The sequence below is a fragment of the Rattus norvegicus genome, chromosome 6 (assembly GCF_036323735.1).
Source record: "Rattus norvegicus strain BN/NHsdMcwi chromosome 6, GRCr8, whole genome shotgun sequence".
Classification (NCBI taxonomy): domain Eukaryota; kingdom Metazoa; phylum Chordata; class Mammalia; order Rodentia; family Muridae; genus Rattus; species Rattus norvegicus.
In genome coordinates, this window is record NC_086024.1 from 118,430,260 (window position 1) to 118,443,476 (window position 13,217).

The 13,217-nt window shown below is 35.6% G+C and overlaps 1 long non-coding RNA gene across 1 annotated transcript in view; it reads right to left on the bottom strand.

Moving 5' to 3' along the window:
* Window positions 1-361: 361 nt before the first annotated feature.
* The window catches only part of LOC102556510 (uncharacterized), a 95,267-nt gene continuing 82,411 nt past the window's right edge, over window positions 362-13,217 (bottom strand). The window contains exons 4-8 of the long non-coding RNA XR_010052764.1: window positions 8,233-9,148; window positions 6,224-6,380; window positions 2,396-2,501; window positions 1,372-1,514; window positions 362-574 (exon numbers count right to left, since the gene is read on the bottom strand). This is a non-coding gene — a long non-coding RNA (uncharacterized LOC102556510). The remainder of the gene's footprint in view (window positions 575-1,371; window positions 1,515-2,395; window positions 2,502-6,223; window positions 6,381-8,232; window positions 9,149-13,217) is intronic.

Below are 13,217 nucleotides of genomic sequence, written 5' to 3' on the forward strand. Positions count from 1 at the left end.
TGTCCTAGGATATGTGTGCAGCCCAGTGCAACCAAAACTGCCTGGCCTGCTACTAACCCACAGGGAGAATTTTACTGCAAATCCCAGGTAACACGAGAGAAAGGGGCTGAAAACATTCAGCTTTTTGAGTATATAATTGTGAAACCTTCACAATGCTAAGAAAATCCCAATATGGCAAATATATCAACAGATACCAACAGGAAGATGAATCATATATTTTCATAAAATGTCAAAGATAAAATAATCATCATAAATACATTTCAACAGTTATGAGTTTACATGACAAAAATGTATATGGAAAAATGTTATCCATGATGTTAATATTTTTAAAAGCAAAGGAATAAAAACTTTTGGACTGAAAATAACAGATATCACACTAGATGTCATATTAGGGATAGATCATACCACAGATAGGTTATAAAGCAATTGAACTTACTTCTAAACCGTAAGAAACAATCTAATCAACAGATGCCACTCTTGATGATGATATTTAAAATACTTTGGGTAAGAAACTTAATAGCTTCTGCATGGTACTTCATTTCTTTTCACTGAAGCCAGTCTTCCCACTTTCTCCCTAGTTCAGGAAAAGAAATTATATCTCTCTACTATCTCATTTCCCAAGCCTTACAGGCACCAATCTTCAATCTTTCTTTCTTTCTTTCTTTCTTTCTTTCTTTCTTTCTTTCTTTCTTTCTCTCTCTCTCTCTCTCTCTCTCTCTCTCTCTCTCTCTCTCTCTCTCTCTTTCTTCCTTTCTTTCCTCTCATGTACTGTAAGCACACATCAGCATGAAATAACTTCTCTTCCTTTCTTCTTGCATAATTAGTGAGCAAGCTCTCATCATCTATACCTAACATTTCAACCATTCTTTCTGAAATTTCTCAAATATAAGGAAAGATCTTTTGTATAGAGGGGCATCAAGAAGTTACCCAAACCAAAAATAAAGCACTACCATGAACAGACTCTTTTTCCCTTAAATATAACTTACAATAAACTGTATGATTTTGCTGGAATTGAAAAAATGGGAAGAATAGACTTACATCATTGCAGTAAACTCCAAAACTTCCCACCTTTTTAATCCTATTTTGTATGGTGATGTATATGACCTAGAAAAGTATGTGTATAAAATAATTTCTATACCTCATTGAACACTGCAAAAGCTGTTGTGTCCACTCAAAGGTTGCCACAGATATTAAAACAGCACCATGATACTACCCAGTACACACACACACACACACACACACACACACACACATACACACACACACATACACACACACACACCACTAAAATATTGATAGAAGGTTTTACATATACCATTTTTTTCTTGATAAAATTGTGCAACTTTTGGAAAACAAAACAAGATGACCAACCTTATTTTTCCCCTCCCCATTGTGGCTACACAAGACAATAAGTGGGGTAGATGCTTTTGGAGAAGGGCATGTACGGTTTGAATTTCTTCCTGACACCACAGAAGGAAGCAGAGGGCATTTTCTCAGTTCACTTAGGTGTGAAACTAAAAAGAAAGAAGCAGAAGTGAAGTTTGAAAGTTCTTCGCTGCAAACATGAAGTAAGGGGGCAGGTGCTTCAGTATGCTGTGGGAGTGAAAGCATGCTTCAAACTGATCATTATAGCCTCAAATTCTCTCCAAGGGTCCACTCACTGAGGTATGCTAAATAAATTTCGACAGTCCCTTCCACAATGCTCTTTGGTCCTTCAGGTTCCCTGGTGCTTTTTTGAGATGGTCAGACAAGCTTGTAAAACCTATGACCAGTGCTAGAAAATATATGTTTGTCCCAAATAAACACATATTTTAACATCCTTTCTTTATTTTATTCCCTAACAACATTCGAGGTCATTTGGTTTCTATTTGTATTTCTAACATGGTGCCTTTTATGTTATCTAAATATTAACTACACAAAATGTTTTACTAGTTTTAAAGACTGTTTATATGTCTGTCTCGGTGTCTCTGTCTGTCTCTATCTCTTTCTCTGTCTCTGTGTATATATGTCTCTCTCTCTCCTCTCTCTCTCTCTCTCTCTCTCTCTCTGTGTGTGTGTGTGTGTGTGTGTGTGTGTGTGTGTGTGTGTGTGTGTGCAGGAGTCCTGAAGAGGGTGTCAGACCCTCTGTAATTATGGACAGTTGTTAAGTCACATGAGATGAATGCTGGAATTTATATTTAGATACGATGAATGCTGGAATTTATATTTAGATACTGTTCCTCTGGAAGAGCAGTAGACTTCATACCCATGGAGCAGTATTTATTATGGCCTCAGGGTATATATTTTTTTTATTTTTAAAGGGAGGTACTTTAGAAACCAAAACTTTTGATTAAGTAAAAGTTAAGGGTTCTAGTTAACTTCAGTACTTAACTGAAAGGGACCAGAGATTCCTTACATTGACAAAACACACTTGGTTTTCATTGGTTGGTTGGCTGGTCATTTTGTTTACTGCATTCTTTCTCTTGTAGGAGTCAGTACTTATAGATTCTTGGTAACATTTACTGAAATTGAAAAAGACAGAACTTTTAAGGTGTATGCACTTCAAAATGTTCACCTATTCTTGTTTCAAAAACTGTGTGACTGCAAATTCCAGAAAATATATAGTTGGGTTGCTCCTGATTCTTATCTGAGCAGTATTTCGAGTGAGCTGGGCACTTTCAAATCAGTGCTTAGTTTTGATAGACCTTTCCAGTTGGCCAGGAATTTTACTCAGAACATAAGTGTAGGTCTCTTTGTTTATTTTCTTTAACCCAAATAGGCTTGATGTGAGCAGTTGTTTTCTTTTGTGCAGGCCACATTTGCTTTCTTTGTTCTACTACCTAAACAAATTTGGATTTCTGGAGTCCTAGTGTAAGATTAGCATTTTGTATTATTTGAAGGATCTAGTTCATTAAGGTTGTATAGAGTAATCCAGGCCCTTACTTCCCTAAGGATGTAAGTGCTACAACACAGGTGCTAGCTATTAGTCCTTTTTTCTCTTCTTGCTCCTGGGTATGGAAACTTACACTGAGTGTCTCTAAAGAAATGAGATTCAGCTTTTCTGAGCACAAAATTTTATGCACTGAGTACAGGTGTGTCAGTTTCTCTTTTTCCACAGACTACTTGTCATATCTGACTCACCCTCTGATTCATTTCTTACCCTGCAGACGTAGGTTTCCAGGAAGCCTGCAAACTCACCAATACCCATGATATCTTGGTGCTGTTTTTCTCAGTAGATATAATCTTAAAGGAATTACATATTTGTGTATTATGGTTTGCATGTTCCAACATAGTGTGAATATGGAGGTCAGAAGGCAGTGTGAGGGATCAGGTTGTCTCCTCTCATCATGTGGGCACTGGGGATCGAATTCACATCTTTACTAGCAAGTGTCTTACATTTCTGAATCAAATAGTCACATATGGAATATTATTTAGTTATTTTCTTACTTCTAGGTCCACCTAGTTAGCTATACCTAGAAAGGGAACATAAATGTATGCATTTTAAAATAGTTTGTAATATAAATGTCATATAATATCATGCATGGTTAATTTACAGCTATCAATTGTGCTATAGCTACTAATCAGATAAACTCAAAAGACATTACCTGTGTCTTAGAAATTCCAGTATTTTAAATAACATTTTATTTTACTTTATTTTATGTTCATTCTTGTGAGGTTATTAGTTTCAGTGAAACGGGAGTAACAGTTAATTGGGTGCTGCCTGCTGGATGCTGGAAACTGAACCCCAGATCCTATTTAAGAGCACTCAATGCTCTCAATAATTGAACCCTCTCTCCATCCTTCCCTTTTTTCTTTGAAATACTTAGCTATTTGTTATGTATACATGGCAACATGTGTAAGCATGAGATCATGGCAGTTAGAAGAGTGAACTGAAGCAGGAGATACATGAGATGTGAGCCACCATGTGGATGCTGGAACCCAATCCGTCTGTGAGAGCAGCATGTACTCCTAAGCACTGAGCCATTCCTCCAGCTCCTAAGAATTTTTAACTTCTATCCAAGGGGTTAAACAAGGTCTGCCTTTCAAAAGCTCTCCTTTCATAGTTCCCCTATCAACAATATGGGGTTGTGGAAGGAATATATGGGAAGCAGAAATTTAAAGGAGAGACAAAGATAGTGCTTGTCTAGGCATCAGATATAGGTGTGCATGTTCTAGATTGTGCTTGCAATTGGGGGCCTCCACAGTAAAGCCCAATGGCAGGTCCCAACCCTCATGCCTGTTCATCCATGACCTCAGAGGCATGATACTCTGACTCTAGTGTGAGATAAAAGAAGTTAGTTGTCTGGCATTAATACGATGAGAAGCCCTTGAATGCTCGTTTCCCCAGGATAGGGGAATGCCAGGGTGTTGAGGTGGGAATGGGTGGGTAGGAGGGGTAACATTCCCATAGAAGCAGGGAAGGATGGCAGGGGTCAGGGGGCACAGAAAAGGGGATAACATGTAAATACATGAACTATCCAATAAAATAATAATAAATAATAATAAAAGAAGAATGGAGACTGGTATGTGTAGATGTGGAGTGAAACGTGAGGCTTAACAGTGTGTTCATGGATAAAAGTGATGATCACATGACTAAATCCTAATTGCTCACATGCACTTTCACCTACTAACAAAACCTTTAATGTGACCTCATGTTCAGAGATGTCACAGGACAAGGGACATAAAGTTTTCTAATGTGTGCTTCTCAGAATAGTTCTGTCTGTCCAAAAGGATGCCATTTCTGCCTTCTAAATTATTGCTAATGTGAGATTGGGGACATCACACATGTGTCTGTGTGTTTTTCAAATTAAAACTTAAACTGGTAAAAATTATTTGCATTGGAGATTTTATTTTCTGTGCAAACACTAAATGAGGCTCATGAGGAGTGTCAGGTGAAATTGCCCCATGTTTCAGAGGAACTCCCTCCTACCCAAAAGACATTTAAAAGAAGATTTAGGACTCCAGGTGAAAAGAACAAGAGAGCTGTGACTTTAGACAAATCCAGCTTTTAGTTTCTCGTTCAATGAGAGTCTGAAATGAAATTGGATGATTAGACAGCAGTGTGCACAGATTCATGTTTCCATAGATAAGAAGGAAAGTCTGGCAGAAAATGTGCAAAAACCATGCTTGTATCAGAGCCTGTTTACATATGTGGAGTCTATCTCTGAAGGCTATAGTTCACTTGTAAAAAGCCAAACACATTTTTACTGAGTTTGAACGTCAACAATTTTTTATTAATAGTTTAGAATTCCCCATTTCCTCAATTAAAACAAATCTTGATAACTTTTTGCCTTACTCTCTATTGTGACTGAAATACTATCCAAGAAATGGAATTGCTCCATGCTCCAAAGTACTCTACAGTACTGTGGATAGGAAATCCAGTCATGTCTGCCATATAGCCCTCTCTAGGAATATAATTCATTAAGGAATTAGAGCTCCAAGTTTTTAGATTTTTTTTCCTTGCTATGGAATTTTTAATATAAAAGGCTGAATCACGGTGTCTGTTTCTGATTTAAAAGTTCTCAAATTGAAGACTTTTGCAGGTGCATTCTGGCATGTGGGTGGGATATAGACTACAGACTAGTTCACATTTCAGGACCAAAGTACCAAATGGGTGTGGAATGAATCCTCACTTGCCCCATTAACAACTGGCCTCATAGGCAACATCTGGAGTTCTCATAGGTATTTTATGACTAGAAAAGCAGTAGTCACTACAGTATTGGCTGTGGTCCTTCAGGGCTAAGAATCACAACAAAGTCATTGAAAGAACAGTCTTTTCATTGATTAAAAATGGCTCAAGTATGTTCCCCTTCCCATTTATGAGGGATTATGAAAAACGATAAGCATTTGCTCTCTCTTTTGTTTCTAATTGAGCATATTAGAGTGCTTGACAATCTCTTGTCCTGATGCGAATTAGAAATGATCAAAACTTACACATCTGATCATCTTTCAGTTGGAACCCAGAGCCCTTCAGTCTGGAGTGTCAAAGTTCTTTCACTACAATCAGAAATCTGCAAACTGAGACCTGGTGGGAAAAGACACAGGCTTTCTGTTCTACCACAGTGAAATTCCTTGGCACATAATGAACCCAACTTGAAGACAGTACAATTGATTGTGGTGCTTTATGTGGAGGTTTTCTCTCTGAATAGCCTTGCACACTTTTGTTTTGTTCTTGTTATTGAGATAAAGCACCTCAGAAATATTGAGAACAAATTGAAATTGAAAGAGATTCCTGAAGGCTTACCTTTTTTATCTTGTTGATCTTCCTTCAAAAAGTGTTTTCTCAGCCCTTTATAGAATGTCAAACATGAATAGGACCCCAGAGCTCATCCTTCATGCCATCATAAAGTCTATTATGTTCGGAATGCTTCACAAAACAATTGTCTTCTTTCACAGAGAAACTGGAGAGAGTAGGCCATAAAGGGAGATTAAACATTCTGACACCAGGGACCCCTTGTACACCCAGTAACTAGGAGCATGGGTGCAGAGACAGACGGAGACAATGAGAGACAGAGACAGAGACAGAGAGAACCAGAAGGGTGGTAGGGAGAGGGATATAGAGACTGAGACAAAGAGAGATTATCAATTCTTTGCTGGTTTTAAATACATTGCTTAAAATTTAAATACGTTGCTACAATTCATGATGACAAGTATGCAAACAATGGGAAATTGAGATATTAAGCTTTAAGTGGAAAAAAGTGGAACTACACAATCAATTATGATGGGTACATTGGGTAAGAATGGCTGCCATTGATCTAAAAGGAATTATGAACACAAAATTATACAGGTGACACTGGACGGCTATGTTAAAAATAAATAATAAAAGTTCTCTTTAATACTCAAATTGGTAACATTAAAGGGGTGTGAAATACTTTATCACATGAAATCCCTAATGAGTCATGACATTGTTAAGATGTCAAAGTCTTAATAATTTTTTAACTAACTAGACTATGAAATCATCAATTTCATCAGAACAAGAAAGCCCATATTAAAAAAGAAAGCCTGTATATAAATAAGTTGATGTTTTAAAGTACGTTACATCCATATTGAACTTTTTATTTTGAAGGATTATTCCCATGCTTTTTTCCTTTTGTACAAAATATTCAGAAATAGGGTGAATGTACACCTAGGGTGAAATTCTCAAATGTTATTAACATGAGGCTTTAAAATACATGAGAAATGTAAAATATTGAGAAATTTGCAATATGTGTGTGTGTTTGTGTGTGTGTGTGTGTGTGTGTGTGTGTGTGCGCGCGCGCGCACACACACTAATTACACTGATGCCTAAAGGGGTAATTAGATCCTCTGGAGCTAGATACACATTGGATTTTAAGCACTCATACGGGTTCTGGGTCCTGTACCTAGGTTTTTGCAAGAGCAGCCATTGCTCTTAACTATTAAGCCATTTCTTTACCCTCTCTCTGGGAAATTCTAAATGAGGATTCTTTGGCTGGGGAGCTATATGTCCTGGGGAGTTACTAAGGAGCAACAGGGGGCTTGAAGCATGTCTTAACCCTAGAAATCTCATCCTGATATCTGCATGAGTGGGATCACTAACCCCCTGCCCTAGACCTGTGTATTGTCAAACCCCCTACTCCCAAAAGGTCACATAGCCTGCTAACTATTTTAAACCTCCTCTCCTCTCATAACATTATGTCTGTTGGCACCTCGAATTCCTTCTTAAACAAATGAGGCCTCTCAAGAATCCATTCCCTGGCTAATGATGTATACACACCCAGAAAGTCCCCACCAGCCTACTAAAGGCTTAACTAGCCTTTGTTTCCACCACTAAATGAGCTGTCTCACTGGAGTTGTCCCATGAGATTCTGTTCTCTTTATGCTCGCAGCCACTCAAAATCTCCTGTGCTCCTGATCTTTCTTGCTTCCCTTCTCAGGATCCACCAGTAGTAATCACAGGCTGTTCTGAACCACTCCGAGCTCAGAATGACAATCATGGGAAAGACAATTATAAATAAAATGATGTGGCATATCACCAGCATCCCAGATAATAATAAAAAAAAAAAAAACATAACTACTTGGGGATAGTTCTACCTGCTCTGGTCTAAACTTAATAAGCATAAAAATTGTATAGAAGCAATTGTTCACTGTTGTCTTGGTAATGGCAGTTATAGATACCTTTAGTTTAACTGATATTTTGGATCCAATTACAAACCTTAAGAAGCATTTTATATAGAATGAATATTAATTGTATGGAAAAATACACAGAATTTAGAAATAAGGACTTGGCCTCACCTTGATTAAAATATGTTTGACACATCTGGGTATTGATTTACTTTCATTTCTCATTTCTCATGTTGGGAGCTCTGAGAGATATGAGATATACAGAGAAAATTGAGAACGCAGGGCAGTAGGAAAATTTAGTTAAATCTTAACACATGTAATTGTTCTCCGGAAGTAGAATCTTATGCCTGAAATGGAACTGGATTCTGTTAAGATTAATAATGTTATTTAGGTACTTAAAAGTTTTGTCAAATAATCGAGAATGCCATTAGTTTCTAAATATCTGATAAAAGAATTTCTCCTTGTTTGTAATTCACCTTGAAAATTAAATTACAACAGATACCCCAAATTTTAAAAGTGAGATAGCATTTTACATTCTTTAAAATAGAACTATAAATCAGGGAATAGAGTCCAACAATCCCCAGTTCACACTGCAATCAGTTTTGCAGCTACATTTCTTCCTATACATCTACTGGTGGGTTTGCTTGTCTGTGTTCTGTCTTGCTGAATTTCACTCGAAACTTTCCGAACGTTGAGGACTCACTAACTACTCAGTTAAAAACCTGTATCATTAAGGAGGTTAGTTCTAAATAACAAGTAGTAGTAAAAGAGGAACAAGTAATCCAAGAAGTGTCTCAAACACTTTTAAAAGACAGATGAAAGACAAACTTGCTCCTCTATGTAGACCTGGTCGAGCATCATCTGTACATTTTTGTGGTCTCCACAGCTCAGAAATAGCAGGAAATGTTTTAACAATTAGAGTGAGCAAATTGTAAGGGGAAATAGGGTAGTGTGTTACCAACGGAGGCTTTAAATAAAACATTCCTTCCTTAATGTAGTCCTGATGTTTCTCCATCTTAAACAAGTAGGGGCCACTGCCTCGCCATAGGCAAGCATCAAATGCACAAGAGTTTGATAATGGTGAAACCTGCAGGAATAAAACAAGAGCACAGTTATGATGCACGAAAAGAAGCCGTGCCTATATGTACTTTTAGGCATCTTTTTTTTTGTTTTCTTTGGACAAATTGCAGAGTGGAATCACTTCAGAGTGGTGTGAGTGGTCCGTATGCATTCTTGAAAAATGCCCAGTTTGCCTAAAATCAGATACTTATCCAATTGCTATAGCAAATGTGGAAAGATAAACACCAGTAGATGAGTTTAATTCATTTACGTTTGCTAATGAAGATCACATAGAGTGTATAAAATATTATTAATGTCTGAGGAGAAAGAAGAGATCCTGACTGCAAGCAATCTGGGGAAAGTTCAAATACAGTTAAAATAATTAAAAGTACACATTAGGATGTTTTTGTTTTAGCAACTTGTTTTCAGCTTATTTAACTAAATAAAGTAGATACAGCATTGAACAGTTTTTATGATTGGCAATCAAGTGTATTAACTCAATTCAATTAATGAAGTTGGTATAGTTCCAGTGAAATACTAGATAATTAGTTATTAGTCAACGTTACAAACACCATTTACAAGTTAAGCTGTGTAATGCTTTTGGTTATTTGTTTTTTTAAGAGAAATTTTATTTTTAGGTTACATTTAATACATAATGTTGAATAAAAAAAATAATTTTAAAGGTAACATGGGTATACTATCATGATAAATTAAGGTAACAAGCAATGAGACACCTACTTGGTTATCCAAAACCAAGCACTACACCCTACAAAATGAACATATGAGCAATATCAAATCGACTCATCAGGTTCTATCTGTATTCATTTGGTTTGATATCCACATATATGTAACAATTAATAACCAAAAGTGGAAGGGAGTAAAAAGAAGGAAATTATATAATTATATTTACTTAAGAGAAATATAAATACAAATGAACAAACAACTAATTATTAAATAAGACTTCACAGTAAAGAAAAAATGTCTTTAGATAAGATCTGTATTTAGAAGTGTAGTCCCTTATAGATCATTTCTTAAAACTCAGGCCTAGCAGTCAAACATAATGGTTTGGGCTGTTTTCTTCCACCTTAGCTAACATCTTGACGTCCATTCATTAAGTGTTAATGGTAGTCGGGGCTCAGTTACATTATTTAACAGCCCGGCCTAATGATGTGATCTGCATTAATGTCAAAGAGATTGTTATGAGATAATTCTCCCAAGGCTTTCCAGGCAGTATTTGCTTTTATGTCATAGTTAGCTAATGTGCGTTTTTTTTAAGCCTATGCTTTGTGCTGACTAGCCTCTCCCTCCCTCAACTCCAGCCCTCATTACTAATCCTCCTTTCACTTTTAATTCAAAAGAATTTTGAAAGAGAAGAAAGTTAACTCACTAAGCACTTTGCTACTTAACAAAATTTTATAAAGGAATAAATAAAATTACTATAATACATCTAATTGAATACTGAGAAGCTGGTGATTTTAGTGAATTTGTTTGCTCATGGATGGACATTGATTTGCAAAACAAGGGGTGAGCTCAAACATAAGATCTGTCATTCAGTCTTCAAGGGAGCCTCTGTTTCTAAATCTGAGGATATCTAAAGATATTTTCCTAGATGTAGTTCTTTGAACCAAGGTCTATTTATAGCTATACACTCTACAATATTTTAACGAATGACTCAGAAAACACAATAGTATACAACATATACCCCACATATGTAGCAGTCTATTCATAATTCTGATATACAGTATCTTATATGACATGCTCCAGTCAATGAAACTATCATGTAATGCTGTTTCCATTGTATGTCCCTACTGCTAAGTACTTAAATTTAATAAGCTTACATCTTTTTCTTTTAGCTTCAGTAGTATTCTTTTTAGTCTGCTTTTTTTGTGTAACAATGTTGTTTTCATTACAACTAGCATTAATTATGTAGAATTATCCATTATTATCAAGTTAAACACTTTCATTACTCATTAAATGTCTAACATTGACTTGTTTCAATCAATAATACCACTATTCCACACATATATTTTGTTTCTAAATAAATATTTTGTATGGATAATTTGATATGGATAATGGTTTTTTACTATAAAATATGTGAATGCTAAAAACTGTTAATTTTAGGACAATATTTAAATGTATACAGTGTCTCAACTAGGGCTTTCAAAGTGTTAATGGATTTAAATTTTTTATTTATGAGAATTTTTCAGGCACATATTATATGAATGGTTTTATTTAGAGCAAAATGTGCATATATTTTCATGGTATCTGGAAAGAGAAGCACTTCATATATTTAGCTACGAGAAATAGCCAGATTCAGTAACAAATAGTTATTTCATCCAGAAGCTAGAGTACATTTAAAACAGTGTCAGAGTGCAGGACAAACACAGAGAGAGTGCATTAGAAGTTTAACGAATCTGACTCATGACCTGAGAACCTGCTCTCCATGTGGAATCCATCGACCAACTTTAGTGGCACTTGCAAACTTCCCTTTTCTGTAACTGTTCCTTATTAAACACAGAGGGACCGAGGATAACTTTTTGTAATAATTTATGACATTTGTGTCTATTTGTAACAGTTGTAAAAATACAGCATAACCAGGAAACATCGTAAAACACTCATAAACTCTTCTGAAGGCAGCCAAAAAGCTCAACTTTCCAGAGCAGTTAATGATCCAAATGTGAACAAAGTTTCCCTCAGCAGAGGCTGTGTGAAATCTGTGAACTGTGTAATGCATTATAAAAATCACTTAAAGTGTACAAAAGAAAAGAGAATCAGTTTTGCATAAAATGAAAATTTATATAATAGAAAATAGTCCAATAATTCTGTCACTGTCACATAAGATTTTATGAGAAAAATCTATATTATCACAAATATCCATCATATTTTAGTTTAGTTTGAATGATATTTTCTCCTAAGGAGTTACAGTTTATTAATATGGTATGATACCCCAATAAGTTAAGTTTACTATAATTGGAAATTTCTGTGTTTTTCTGATGGAAAGGGGTATACAAAAGTTGTATCACAGACAACTACATGAGAAATTACAAATATAGGAAATATACACCAACCAATCACCTTATATATGTTTGAATACATAAAACTATTCAGTTTAAATTTATTGGGAATGACATAGATTTACAGATTTTTAAATGGTGTCCTAAGCACTTTTGTGCTTTGCTAGTTTGTTTTATATTTCCTTCCAGTATAACACAGGAAAATAATTCTTCTGGTTAAAACAAAAATGTGTCATGGACAGTTCTTACTGAATCTAATTTATTTTCTATTTTCTTAGTTCCACATTTGTCTGAACTTTTGGAAAGTGTGGAACCTTTCTAAATGACTGAAGAAGGTCTGCCCTGTCGTTTGATTATAGTAACTGATCCTTTTCCCAGAAACTGTCCTGTGGTAAAAACAAAGACATGCTTTCCTCAATTGAAAGTGATAAGCCTTGGGTAAGATTCCTTGTCTGTTTGCATTAGTAACAGAATTCCCACTGCTATGACTGCATGGATCTCTCAATGATACTTCATTCTGGAACATAAAGATTGGTCCATCAGAAATATACTATTTGCCCAGGCTAGGTACAGGCAAGAAAAAAGTTATAATAACATAAACGGATGAGCTCGATTTGACTTATTTTGAAATATCTCCTTTCCAAAAAGTGCTTTAATCAAATACTGGAAGGAAGAAAACACATTGGCATTGTCAGTGCCACTTTTGTATAGTATAAATAGTAAAACTGATGAGATCAGTCTCTCAGTGATTGGTTATTGCGATATACAACAGTGTAACTAAGAAGAAGAGACAATACATATTAATTGCAGTGAAACAAAGTTTCAATAACCAGTGACTTTCTTCACAGCTCCACTGGAACTAAATTGATAACTGTGAGCTCTCTTCACACATTATATATTGTGGAAGACCATATTACTGACTCAGTGTTAAATAATGATGGGTGTCTATAACATGCAAAGTAGTGCAGGATGATATTTTGCAAAACTATAAATTAAAAGAGGAGAAAAGGACAAAAAGAAAAAATATATTTGTTTTCTTTCTGTAAATTGAAAGTGATTTGAGCCAGAGAGGCTCATCTTTTA